This window comes from Leptopilina heterotoma, unplaced genomic scaffold (genome assembly GCF_015476425.1).
Source record: "Leptopilina heterotoma isolate Lh14 unplaced genomic scaffold, ASM1547642v1 Lhet_209, whole genome shotgun sequence".
Lineage (NCBI taxonomy): Eukaryota > Metazoa > Arthropoda > Insecta > Hymenoptera > Figitidae > Leptopilina > Leptopilina heterotoma.
The window spans coordinates 714,860-729,772 of NW_025110924.1; the positions used below are offsets into that span (position 1 = coordinate 714,860).

At 26.4% G+C, this 14,913-nt stretch overlaps 1 protein-coding gene across 10 annotated transcripts in view; it reads right to left on the reverse strand.

Moving 5' to 3' along the window:
* Positions 1–14,913, reverse strand: part of LOC122501406 (caveolin-3-like) — a 278,146-nt gene that overhangs the window by 64,581 nt on the left and 198,652 nt on the right. For 9 of the 10 annotated variants that reach the window (XM_043610839.1, XM_043610835.1, XM_043610838.1 and 6 more), the window contains one exon: positions 7,666–7,680. The gene's annotated coding sequence lies outside the window, so the exon portion shown is untranslated. The other variant, XM_043610845.1, reaches the window with a different exon arrangement.

A 14,913-nucleotide genomic window follows, 5' to 3' on the forward strand; every position in this document is an offset into this window, starting at 1 on the left:
CTACCAAGAATTAATCCTAAAAATTTTTACAGGTACATTAATTTTGGATACCTGGGGTCAATGGTAGCGTTAGTTATTATTAGCAGCTGTAATTGATAGTGTTAATAGAAATATTTAATAAAATCGCATTTCAAAAAAGTACGAAGTGAAGAATTAAAATTTTGTCGATGGAAACAAAGAAAGAGCGCGCACGGGGTCATATGAAACTTTTTTCGGACTGGTGTATTAGTATTAAAGAGTCGCACTGTGGGCGTTCGTTTCGGGCTTAATTTTTGTACGATTTTTGTCTGGGACCAAGAGAGAAAAAGAGAGATATAGAGAAAGAGAAAAAGAGAGAAAGATGAAGAGAGACAGAGAGAGACTGATGTTAGAGAGTAGAAGTAAGCTAACGTCGTGATTTATCCATCCGTCTGTCCTCTTGTCTTTTGGTCCATCCGTCGGTGCCTGCATTTCTTATGCATGCAGCGCGCACGCGTCTCTTTCTCTCTCCTTCTTTCTCTTCCTCTTTTGTCGCCATGTATCGCATTCATAAAAGCCTGTATGGTTCGCTTGCTTTATTTTCATCATCTAAACCCCGTTAATGACGTTCGCAAAATGTATTCCAAAAAATTATTTTTAACTCCTTCTGTACTCATATTTTCCCTTTGTACATTTGTCACACTCTCTTGCATATAAGCCACGCACAAATCGAGAAATAATGAAAGAAAGAAAGAGAGAGAGGGACAGGGTCGACTTGATAATCCGGTTCCAGAAAATTCTGGTATAATTTATTTTAAAAAAACCAAAACAAAAAAAATTCCCTATAATCCATATTTATGTCTGCCATTTTTATTATAACATTGTAAACTTTGTATAGTGAGCTCAAGAAGAAAAAATTCTTTCCGATAATTATTAATTGTACCAAAAATTTAAGGGAATTAAGAATTTTCAAATCATCAAAAAATTAATTTTATTTGCAATAAAAAATTTTGTATACAATTAACAATTAATATTAATAGTAGTAACAATTAATTATCGATTGTTTTTCTCAGTCATTATTAACAATAACAATATTAATTATTAATAATTAAATAATTATTATTATTAAAATTAACACCGGAAAACTGGACGAAAATTAATTGAATTTGATAATTAATAAATAATAATTAAAATTAAACATTTGAAATGTTTTAAATTCAATTTATTTATTTTATTTGCACAATAAAAAATTTTGTTCCTACTAAAAAATAAATTATTTTAATAAAAATAAGATTACTTCAATATCAGAAGAAGTATTACACACATGTTTCGGTTCATAAAAGATCCGTTAGTGAACATCCCTTTTCAATTCTTCTTTTTTCTTTCTCTCTCTCTCTTTTTTCTTCATCTTCAATTTTTGCCATTCATATTTCTTCTTTTATTAAAGCTGACAGTTATGGATATGTTTGTTGGCGTCAATCTTGTTCGTGAAACCAAACTGAATGTCTTGAGGATTAAAATGTAATTAGATTTTTCAATGGAAACTTTCAAAATTCAGCTAAAAATCTAATTTTATCACCGAGGGCAAAGTGCATGTATTTTTGAGAAAACAAAGAGGAGAAATTAAATTTAACTAACAAATTCACAAATTAAGCTAAACGAATTTTGAACAAGTGAAGACTTAATCATTAGACATGTTAACCATTTATCTTGCTTTTCTTTGTCACACTTTCAGTATATCAACACAAAGAAACATTTTCGCGCGGTTTGTTAAAATTGATTTTTTCTCAGTATCACATATTTATGGGGTAAACTTTGGCAAGAGGTTTGAAAATAATTATTGTTGATAATTGAAACTATTATTACTAATGGTTATTAATTAGTGAGAGTGGTCGTTAATAATTGTTACTGAGAATTGAAGAGATACGATTGCCAAATGTTAGGGAAAATTGAAGCTGCAATTGAGAAATGTTCTGAGGAATTGAAGCTATAATGTAACAAAATAAAATGTAATAAAAAATTGAAAAATGTATCAAATAATTTAAACTGTAATTGAGAATTTTTATTGAGAATTGAAGCTGCAATTGACGAATGTTATCAAGAGTTAAACTAATGATTAATGCTACCCCTGACCACTGCTACCAATAATATTAATGCTGTCAATAACTATTGCTCTTAAAGATTAATGCTACCAATAACTACTGTTACTAACGACTAATGCTACTCTTGACCATTGCTACCAGTAATTAATGTTACTAATGACTAATGGTACCAATAATTAATGTTACTAATGATTAATGCTACCATTAATATTAATGCTACCAATTACTATTGCTCCTAAAAATTAATGCTACCAATCCCTATTATTACCAAAGTTGAATGGCACAAATTGACTAAAATATAAATTAAACTAGTAGTGTAAATAGCATAATAAATATGTTTATTATACAAGAACATAATTGTCTAAATACTACAAAAATGTGTGAATTTTCTAGCTAACATAATTTAGTGACTCGCTATTTACTAAATTTAGATTTAAAGAGCGTGAAAGATCCTTAAATTTTTTCTAACTCTTCAACTCTGTCCATATATGTATAAACTATAAAGTATTTCAAATTCAAATGCCTAAACACGTATGCAAAAAAAAGAACTGTAAATTATCTACACGTATTTGAGAGAGAGATCATTGTTGACATTAACGGATATTGGAACGTCGAAGGTGAAATAACGGTTCGAAAAATGAACATTAGAACTTTGTCTCTTCTGAGCAACTTCTTTTTTCTAATTTTTCATCTTTTACCATTTTTAGTTAAATTCTTTTAGTTTTAAACTTTTTTAATGGATTTTAATGAAAATTTCTAATTTGTAGAAATTTTGTAACCAAGGGACCAACACGAATGTTTCCTGAAAGTCCCTATTTGGAACTTTGGTAATTTAGGATATTTTAATTCTCCAATCACATAGGATATAAATTCAAAGCATTATCAGGGATTATTTTTCGATAAAGGAAAAAGAGAAAAGATTGATAAAAAAGGAGGTGATAAAGAAGAAGATAAACAAGAAGAAGAACAAGAAGAAGAAATGGAAGAAGAAATAAAAGATGAAGAAAAGGAAAGAAGAAGAAGAGGATATTACGAGAGGTCCACTGACCTAGACCCCTTTGTTCATCACTCACGCAATACAAATCGTAAAAAGATTTTGCAATTGAAAATTAATTGATCTACTGGCAATATAGCGATATTGCGTAAAGTGTTAGATCACCATTTATCTCATAATAGTTTTCAACGACCCTGTGTATTTCTGTTTTATGCACTCGCTAGATTCGCTAAATGAAAAGAATAAAACCATCAGCGCCGATGTTCTTGATCCAAATCTTAAGTTTTTCTTAAGATGATGCAAGATTCTTATATGATTGCGCGCACGATTATGAGAGTTGATTGATTTATATTTCTTCAGATGAAATTAAAAACGTTCCTAGAAAGTATCGTATCAAACTATTTCGTAAAAAAAAATATTAAAAAGCATTAACACGTCGTTTTTATATTTATCAAAAACAAATAGCAAACTTCAAAGCAGAACGACAACAACAACATAAACAACAAAAAGCAAAAAAGGTAAAAATAAAAAAAAGAAGTAGAAGGAGAAGGAGGAAAAGAAGAATTGGAATAGAAAAAAGAAGAAAAGGAAAAAAAACTAGAATAGAAAAAGTAGAATAGGAAAAGAAGTAAAGGAAGAAGGAAGAGAAGAAGTAGAAAAAGAAAAATAGAAGAAAAAATAGAGAAGAAATTAAACATGACGAATAATTTAAAATAAAACTTGACGAATGGTGTCAAAACATTATTGCTAATAATGTCAATTGGAAATGAAAAAAAAAATTACATCTTTTTTCTAATCAAGAATAAATGTAAAAAAAAAATTTTTTTTTCAATGTTATAATAAAAAAATTATACATTCATCGCTTGCATATTATTATAAATAAGCAGAGAGGAATATCTTTAAAGAAAAAAACTTGTCAAAGCTTTAACAGGGACAGGAAACAGGTGATTCCACCTTCATCAACTTATCTCATGATCGATTACATTACAATACAAGAACGTAACGGATAGTGCCTAACCGTTACCGATCACGGTTGGACTCGTTCATTTCCGATCCTTTATTTACTATTCTGACCGACTGGATTTTTTCTCTCCAATTATTACATTATAATTTCAATTTTATTATATTGCAAAAAAAAAAAAAAATTATTGGGAATTTTCTTTTTTTTTATAAATGGTAAAAAATTTGTTTACTACTATTTTTAGAGGTCAAGCTTTCATTTTATTTCTGATATCATTTTAAATAATAATGGGTTTTTTTTAAATAATGTTGATAATTGACACAAATTTTAATTAACAAAATATTAATTAATTATTATTAATAAATTAATTATAGGTAATAATTAATTATTATTAATAAATTAATTATAATAATTAATTAATATTAATAAATTAATTATAATAATTAATTAATGTACAATAATCGTCCAAATATTCTATCCATCTGTCCAGACGTAAAATTAGTTTTTTGAATAAATTTAATAAATAATTGAAAATGTCAAATAGTGCAAAAAAATTTGATAACTAAAAAATATTTTTAAAAACATGTTGCAAATTAATTTCATTCAATAAAAATAATTTTTTTGGAAATGAATTTCAATTAAACTGATTTTTATTTATTTGTTTTTAGGAAAAAAAATCTTTACCGTTTGTCTTGATTTTCTTTGTTAAGAAAAACTCTACAAAAGATTATTTTTAAAATACTATTTTTATTTTGATTTATTTTCATAATAGATTTTCTGCAGGTATAAAAATAATAATTCAACATGTAATGCTTCTCGAGCGGCTTTTATTGCGCCAGTAATAATTAATAATAAGAATAATAATTAAAATTGCATAAACAAGTTTCAAGATTTACTATTTTATGTAACATAGGAAATTTTCCTACATAGTAATACTTAATAATGATGATCTAGATCATAATCTGGAACCAGATCTTGACCTAGTTCATATTGTCCAGATGATTATTTAATTAATGTATTAATGTATTTTAAATTTTTAATAAATTATTAATTATCACTTAGTGTATTAATTAATATTTTTACTTTTATTACCTATTACTTAATTTTTCAAGAACAATTATTATTGGTTCTTAAAAGTTAAGTGTTATTAAATTATAAATGTACTGTTTATGTGTGTGAAATTTTTTTAATTGAATAAAATACGAACAAATATTTATATTAGGCATATATTAATAATTAATAATTATTTTTTAATGTTAGTGATTAATGAAAATTTTAGTAGGTGATAATAAGACTGAAGTATATTAATATTTAAATATAATAATAAAAATAGTAGCATTTTTACTTTATTATTAAATTCTGTAAATAGTTTTTGTGACTATTAATAATTGTAATTATTAGTTATTAATATTTTCTTTTTGTTTCTGCAATTTTAATTGTAATTGTAATTGTAATTCTGTAATTGTCAAACAATAAATAATATTACCTAACCGTTGATTTTTGATCCAGATTTTAATGTAACTCTTGTCTGGATCTTGGTCTAGATCACAACTCAGAACACTAAAGCAGAGTATTCATTTAGATCATGATCTACATTATTGTCGTGGAAAAAAATCACAAACGACAAACAAAAGCATTTATTCCAAGCAAAATTAGTCTTTATATAAAAATATCACTAAAAGAACTAAAATCCATAAAAATACTGATTTTTATTAAACCGACAACAATTTTTTAAAAGGCCCCTATTATTTGCGGTCGCACGCGATTATTTGCCCATTCAAACTGTTTCTATAATTATACTATACATATATGACGAGAATAAACCTGGAAAATATGGGCACATACGATTAAAATAAAAAAAGAGAGAAAAAAATCACCAGCAACAACATAATAAATTCTTTGTTGATCTGGGTAATGAAATATGAAAGAAATAAAATTTTTTTATTTTTCAAGTGCGTTGTGTGGGTGATGGTTGAATATTGAAGTCATTTGTTTATTGTTATTATATTGCTCTGTGGCCCGGATACGGTTTTGCAGCGTCCCACATTTTGCACCGACGAGCCATGCAATGTGGAGCAAAGGTGAGACCCCATTCAAAGAGCATGGCTCAACGGCAAAACGGGCAATGGCAACAAACACCACTGAACAACCGACACCATCGCGACGGATCTCATTCGAATTGTTTGCCGGCAGGTTACCGTTAAGCAACGCACTGATAGCTCCTCAAAGCTGCTTACTTAAGTGTTTTAATGGCCCGGTACGACAAAAAACTAGATCGCCCATTATTCCAGTGCATTATGACCCAACGGTATTTATTGTGTATATATGTATTTATGTACAAACACAATGCGATACCTGCAAGGAGTGCAACCCTGCAATTTTCCTACTGTCAAATTTCATGCTAATTAAGTTTAAATTAGCCAGAGGAGAAGATTTTTTTTTCTTCAATGTGTTTCTTCTTTCGATGCTTTTGTTCTTTTTGGGGTTCTTGACATGAGTTATTGTTAGTAATGAGTATTACTGTCAATGACTACTGATTGGAACTAATGACCAGGAACTAATGTTGTTTATCTTCGACAGTATTTGTTCCTGGAATCAGTAGTCAGTAATGGTACCACTAATTAATGCTGTCAATGAATCATGCTATCAATGACGACTGCTACTGATAAGTAATGGTACCAATGTCTACAGATTTAAATAACTTCTGCAAGCAATAATTAATGCTGTCGATGTCAACTACTACCAACAAGTAATGGTACCAAAGACTACTGCTAACAACAACAACAAATTGTATCAATGCCTACTAAGTCCAATAACTTGTGCCAGCAATGATTAATGCTACTTAGAAACATTACTAAAAAAGAACTTTCAATCAACGATTATTGTTGTCAATAAATTTATCAATGACTGACTAATGAAACAATTAATTAATGCCACCAATGACTACTGCTACCATTAATTAATGGTACCAATGACTACTGCTACCAGTAACTAATGGTACCAATTACTACTGGCATCAGTAACTAATGGAACCAATGACTACTGCTACCAGTAATTAATGGTACCAGTAACTAATGGTATCAAATACCCCTGCTACCAGTAACCTAATGGTACCAGTAACTAATGGTACCAATGACTACTGCTACCAGTAACTAATGGGGTACCAATGACTACTGCTACCAGTAATAAATGGTACCAGTAACTAATGGTATCAAATACCCCTGCTACCAGTAACCTAATGGTACCAGTAACTAATGGTACCAATGACTACTGCTACCAGTAATTAATGGGGTACCAATGACTACTGCTACCAGTAACTAATGGTACCAATGACTACTGCTACCAGTAACTAATGGGGTACCAATGACTACTGCTACCAGTAGCAGTAACTAATAGTATCAATAACTATTACTATGAATAACGAATGCTACCAATGCTTTATGCTATCGAGTCCCATTACCAATAATTAATGCTACCAATGACCAATGCTGTCCACAAATATTTCTGTCAATGAATAATGCTACCAGTGCCTAGAAATTCTATTAGCTAGAATTAAAATTGCCAGTAATAAATATCACCATCGACTAAAATTATTTAATATTAAATATCACTTAATTCTAAATGCATTACCAAAGTTTGATGTTACTCACTGTTAAAGCCATTATCTGCAACAAAGAAAAAAACAAAACAATTAAATTATCTCCTATAAATAAAAGATCACTAATTTATTCTTGATTAAATATTCCTTTAATTTCCAATTATAAACGTAATATAAATAAGCGAATAAATTATCAATTTTTTTCAACTCTCCTCTATTTTTATTTTTTATTGACCTTAACCAAATAACAAAGAAAACAATTTTATGACTATATGGGATTGGTACAGTATAAAATAATGCAACCAAGGAAGCAATATATTGCAAAAGGATAATAAAATATTAATTGATATTCAGCTAATTAATATTTTTTTCTTCTTCTTTTCTTCTTGCAAAAATTGATCTAATATTCCCAGTGTAAATTGCATGAAAATCATTATTATCGATAGAATAATTATTGAATACTAATAAACAAGGTAGGTACATTATATCAATATAAAAATTTATATGAACACACATATATAAATTTTTATATTGATTTAATAATGAACTTGTTTCGAATATTATCTTGATGTAATATTTAATCCTTGAAATTTTATACATACATATCTATAATTTATTTCGAATGCTAAGAATGAAAGAAGAAGAAAAAGAAGAAATAATAATGACTGAGTAATGTTAAAGACCATCCGTTAAAACGGTTACCTAACCCAATGACCGTAGAAGGAACGTGTACATATAGCTGATGGGGTTATTCATGGGCCATCCCGTGTGGAAAATGAAAACTGGTCCTAGCTTGGTCCTACCTATTTAGCCCTGTTATTAGCTAGGTCCTAGGTTGGCAGCGTAGGTTGGACCAACAATGGCTGGTGATGCGATTTTAGCCAGGTCCTAGCTAGGGAGCCTAGTTAGGACCAGTTTATGGGTCCATTGTAGGACCTAGAAAGGACCATCTCAGGGAGAATTTTTTATTTCTTTATAATTTCAATTAGTTTATAATATTTGTTAAATAAAAATCTTAAATTATTAATAATAAGTAACAGCTTTAATTATTATTTTTTTTTCAATCAAATAATTACCAAAAGCGAACTCACAAATAATGTTATAGGGTTTAATATATACCCCTTTATATATACATCAAAAATTATAAAAAAAATTAGAAATTTGTTAATTAAATTATTTAACGGTACATATAATCACTAAATTGCATACTTATAAGAATTCAATGCAGAAAAATCGGAATAAACGCAAACCTGAGAAACGAATAAAATCTAACGCACGCGGGGATTGAACCTACGACCTACGGACTACGAGTCTAACGCCCTAACCACTATACTACGGAGCCTAACTGAACACCGACGTTTTATTGTCAGTGACTTGTTGACTTGCTTTTAATGATTCAATATAGTATTTATTGACACTAATACGCCATAATAAGTAAATAAATAGTTTAACAACAATAATAATAAAATAATATTCAAAGATAAATGTTCATAAATTAATATTTTTATATAACATCAAGAAAAAAAAATGTCTATATACATTTTTGTTAAAAACACGTTTTTCATTGTTCTAAATCATTGGTAACATTAATTTGTTGGTCTAAAAAAATATTTGTTGTTTGGACTATTTTTGCTAAATAATTATATGGGTGATCCACTCTTCAAAAAAAAAAAATGTCAAAAAATTTATGTTAAAATCACGTTTTTCATTATTCTAAGTCATTTTAAACATTAATTTTTTGTCGCAAAAAATTTTTTAGGTTTGGACTTAGAAATTTTTACTAATGAAACTAGGAAGCCTAGGTAGGGCCTAGGTAGGACCTGGGTGGGTCAGCCCACATTCAAATTGTAATATCTCCCAGTGCAGTTTTTTTTAATTTCGCGATTACTAGTCTTGATTAGTAAAATATGAAGATAATTAATGATTGTAACAATTCAGCTTTTTGTTTAAACAAATAAATGTTGTTTTTTTATTAACTTCTGATACAAAGTAACTATTAACTTGCAGTTTTTCCTAATTTTGCAATAAACTAATTTAAAAACTTTGAAATGAAGATATTTTATAATTTCAACAATTCAGCATTTGTTTAAACAAACAATTGTTAGTTACTATCTTTTCACACAAACAACCTAGAAACTTACAGTTTTTTTCAATTTGGCAAAATAACCAATTTGATTAGTAAAAGTTTAGGATATTTTATGATTATAACGATTCATCAATTGTTTAAACAAATAATTTTTATATACTAACTCTTGACACAAACCATCTAGAAACATGCGGTTTTAAAAAATTTTGCACTGAACTAATCTGAGTTGTTAGTTATTGCAAAATTAGAAAAAACTCCTAGTTTCTAGGTAATTTGAGTCAAAAGTTATTAAATAACAACAATGTTCAAACCATTTCTGAATTATTAAAGTTAGAATTAAAATTATTTTCAATTTATACTTTTTAAAGATAAATGAATTTCATACTGTTCGTAATTAGTTGATTGCAAAATTAGAAAAAACTGCAATTTTCTAGATGGTTTGTGTGAAAAGTTAGTAAATAATAATTAATTGTTTAAACAATTGCTGAATTAATAAATTGATAAATTAACTTTATTTCATACTGCTATTTTCTGATTGCAAAATTAGAAAAAAAACTGCAAGTTTTTAGATAGTTTATGTCAATAGTTAGTAATTTATAACAAATATTTGATTAAACAATTTCCGAAATGGTAAATGTAAACAAAACCGTTATGACTTGAGATAACAAATGAATAAATAAATTCATCTGAATAAGTTGCAAAATTTCGAAAAAATTGCATCTTTGTTGGTCTACTTCAAATAAAAATTAGTAATTAACAATAATAAAATGTTTAAACAAATATGATTATTGTCAATCAATTTCATAAATATTAATTGAGAATATTTAAAAAATTCTACATATAATCACTTTATTTTCCTAAAAAATTTTATAAGTCATAACTGGATCACCTAGCTAGTACCAAGTTAGGACCAGCCTAGGCTATATAAAAAGGGGTTGCCAAGTTAGGTCCTAGGTAGGGCCAATAATCATTTTAGGCATAGCATGGCGATTTCTACACGGGATAATTCTGAAATGCCAAAATATCATGCTCCTCTGATCTTCCGGTACAGAGAGTGCCGTTATTCCGACGACATAGGGACCGTTTGAATAAACCAAGGTCACACCCAAAAAAAAAGAAGATTTGGAGGTCGATATAGTGTCTTTTTTTCTTACAACATTCCAAATTATTTATTATTATTTATAATCTTTTATTTCTTTTTTTAGATTATGAAGAATAATTATTATCATTCCTACTTATATGAAAAATATTTACCATAATTATATTTTTAGTTTGATGAAATATCGGATAATTTTCAAATTAGTGAATAACAAAGTTCAAAAATAACTTTAAAAATAGAAGTTAAAAATAGTTTGGAATTAGTTCTAGAGATAGTGACTTCAATTTATGGATATTTTTTTTGATGCTATGGTAGATTAGTCAATAAATGGTGTGGAAATTTTTTTTATCATCAATATACTTTTACGAGACATTAAAAAATTTTTTTAGTTTGAAAAAAAGTTTTAAAGTTTCGTTTCTGGAGAATTTAGATTAGTTATTAACTAGAGAAATTATTAATGTCATAAAGGTCATCAAGGATTAATACTACTTAAAAAAGTTATTAATTTTAGTTTAGCAGCAACAAAAATTTTCAAGTATAAAAATTACTATTGAGTAAAAAAAATTTTTGTTTCCCCGAAAATAATCAAATTTCCCAGCGACTACAGTTGTTACTTATAAAAACTACCAACGACCTAATTTCTAATTAGGGCGGTGTAATAATTAATTATTAATTAGGTCGGTGTAATTAGTAATTAGTAATTAATAATTAATAATTACCAATTAAATTTACCAATAATACACCTTTTCTCATTAAAATTTTTCTTCACAGTCCCGATGTAAATTTCAACACACACAACATATATTAATAATCTAAAAATAAATCTATACTCAATTATGAAGTAATTATCTAAATATAAACAATGTTTGTATGCTTTTTTTCGTAATTATGAAGTTCACACTAACCATATAAATGTTATAACTAATAAATTATTCCTAATTATAATTATTTATTACTAAACATTATTATTTTTTTCCTTCTTTCAATATAAGTGCGCGTAAAAATTACATCATATCTCGCGAAGAAGAAGATTTTCACAAATATAAAAATAATATGTTCTCGATCTTGTCGATTAATTTATAAATTAAGAGTTTCCATAGACATTGCATAAGATCTAGGAATGAGATGTTTTTCTCACTTCACACACTCACACACACTTTCTATCTTTATCTCTTGATAAAAATTTAATCGCATAATGATCACCTAAAGAAACACATTCATTTACACAATCAGAATTATTATATAAAATTAGTAACAAATCTAATCAGATTTATCCAATAATAATTGTTTGTAGGAATGTGAGAATATGTATATAGATATATACATATGGTTTATGATCAATACGTACAAGATTGTTTTTAATGGCATAATGTAAGATAATAAGGTTCACTAACGGTTATTGCAAAACGTGTGATTGTACGATTAAACGGCATTTGGTTATGGAAATTAATAATGAACAACAACACATGAATGTTGGTGCAATGTTTATATATACACGATATTCCATCATTATTCACTATTTAACAATAATGTCTCAAATTATCGTCCTAATTATCGTAATAAATTTACCCATCAATTGAAATTATTTCCAATTGAGGCCAATTTCAATTAGAAAACAATTCATGTTATTAAAAACTAGTTTTCTTCAATAAAAATTTATTATTTTCAAGAAAAATTTAAAATATTTTTTATTCAATTAAAATTAAGACAATATAAATAAAGTTATCAGAAATTAAGAATAAATTTTACTAATGATGGCTTTAATTACTGATAATTCCAATTAATGATCGCTTCAATTAATGACAACTTCAATTTATGACAATTTTAATAAAGTATGACTTTAATTAAAAATAGATTCAATTAATGATCACTCTAGTAAATGACAACTTCAATTTATGCAAATTTTTAAATTTGCATAAATTGAAGTTGTCATTTACTAGAGTGATCATTAATTAAGGACGACTTAATTATTAATGAATTTAATTACTGACCGTGTTAATTACAAGTAATTCCAAATAATAATAGCTTCAGTTAATTTTTAATTCGATTAATTAATACATTAATTAATATTACCAAAATTAATTAATTATTTTCATTAAAGATAATTGTAATTAATTATCCCTTCAATTAATAATAATTAATTACTATTACACATTATATAATTAATTAATATTACCTCAATTAATTAATCATTTGACTTATTGATAATTATAATCAATTAACCCTTCAATTAATAATAATTATCATTAACAATTCCATCAATTAATGATAATTGTAATTAATTATCCCTTTAATTAATAATATTTTTAATTAATAATTGCATCAATTAATGAAAATTGTAATTAATAGTCCCTTCAATTAATAATAAAAACAATTAATGATCCCTGTAGTTGAAAGTAATTTAAATAAATGAACACTTCAGTTAATAATAAATTGCATTAATTATCGCTATAATTAATGATAAATTTAATTAATCTTCAATTAATGATAAAAACAATTATTAATGATCGCTTTAATTAGTTTAATTGAAAGTATTTCTAATTAATGAACGCTTCAGTTATGTTAATTATTAATGTTATTAATATTTATTATTAATATTAATTATTAATTATTAATTATTAATGTCGATTAATTATCGTTTTAATTAATGATAATTGTAATTAATTATCTCTTCAATTAATTATATTTTTAATTAATAATCCCATCAATTAATGATAATTCTAATTAATAATCACTTTAATTATAAAAAGCAACAATTAATTGTCGCTTCAATTAATAATCTCTTTAATTAATAATAATTGTAATTAATAATCACTTGTATTAATAATCCCTTTAATTAATAATCTCTTTAATTAATAATAATTGTAATTGATTATCATTAATTAAAGCTAAATTAAGTAAATAAATTATAACTTTAATAATAAATTTAATTTATTACTTTAATTAATGATAATAATTGTAATTTAGGGTTTGCTTTCATTAATGATTACTTTAATTAACGATAATTTATATTATTAATAAATTTATTAATAATAGAAATTAGTTACTATTAATTGAATTCATTGATAATTGAATCAATTGATAACTAAATTCATCATTAATTTAAGTTATCGTTAATTGAATTTATCATTAATTTAAGCTATTGTCAATTGCATTCATAATTAATTGAACTCATCATGATTAGTTAAACAAATCATTAATTGACGTCCTGCTTAATTACAGTTATCATTAATTGAAGTTATCATTAATTGAATTTATCATTGATTGAAGCTATTGTTCTGTAAATTTATCACTAATTGCACTTATCAGGAATTTAAGACATCCTCAATTAAAATTCTCATTAATTGACGTTATCACTGATTAGCCGCATGTCAACGATAAATGTTACCAATAATTCTAGTTCACATAAAATTAAAACTGACGTCAATTGAAATTTAAAAATAACCAAAAGGAAAAAAAAATAATTATCTATCATCTTCTTTTTAACTATATTGATTATATTGTCAAAACTATTTTCAATTCCTCCTTGGAAAAAATGATTTTTTTTAATCGAAAGAAACATTAACAAAGGTTATCCGAATATCCGAATTAATTTTTCTTTTGTAGCTTGAAGAAATTATTTCTATTATAAAAAAAAATATATATTTTAAATATTTTAATACTTTTTTTGTGTGATATTAATTGGTGTGTGAAAAATATTTTCTTTTCTACTCTTAGTGTGAGAAAAAAATATTTTGCTTACGCAAATTAAAAGGAATAATGTAATTATTAATTTCTGTTTAAATAACGTTTCTATATACAATGGAACGATAATAATCGAATAAGATGTCAGGTGTTTGTGGTGACTACTACTTGTTCTCTATTACTTTGAGAATAAGATAAGAAGACTTGGAACTTGCTCAATGTCTTGCAATGCTCCGTTATGTTATTGCTTCATCATATAACATCGATAGTGTCGAGGGAAGTCGATTGCTCATCTTCTTACTTAATAATCACGTCCGTTACCGTTGCATACCATTAGTTGATGACTTTCGTCAACAAAAAAAAAAAAAAAGAAAGAAAGAAAAATGTACTCTAATTAAAATTACCACCTCTCTCTCTCTCTCTTTCTCACT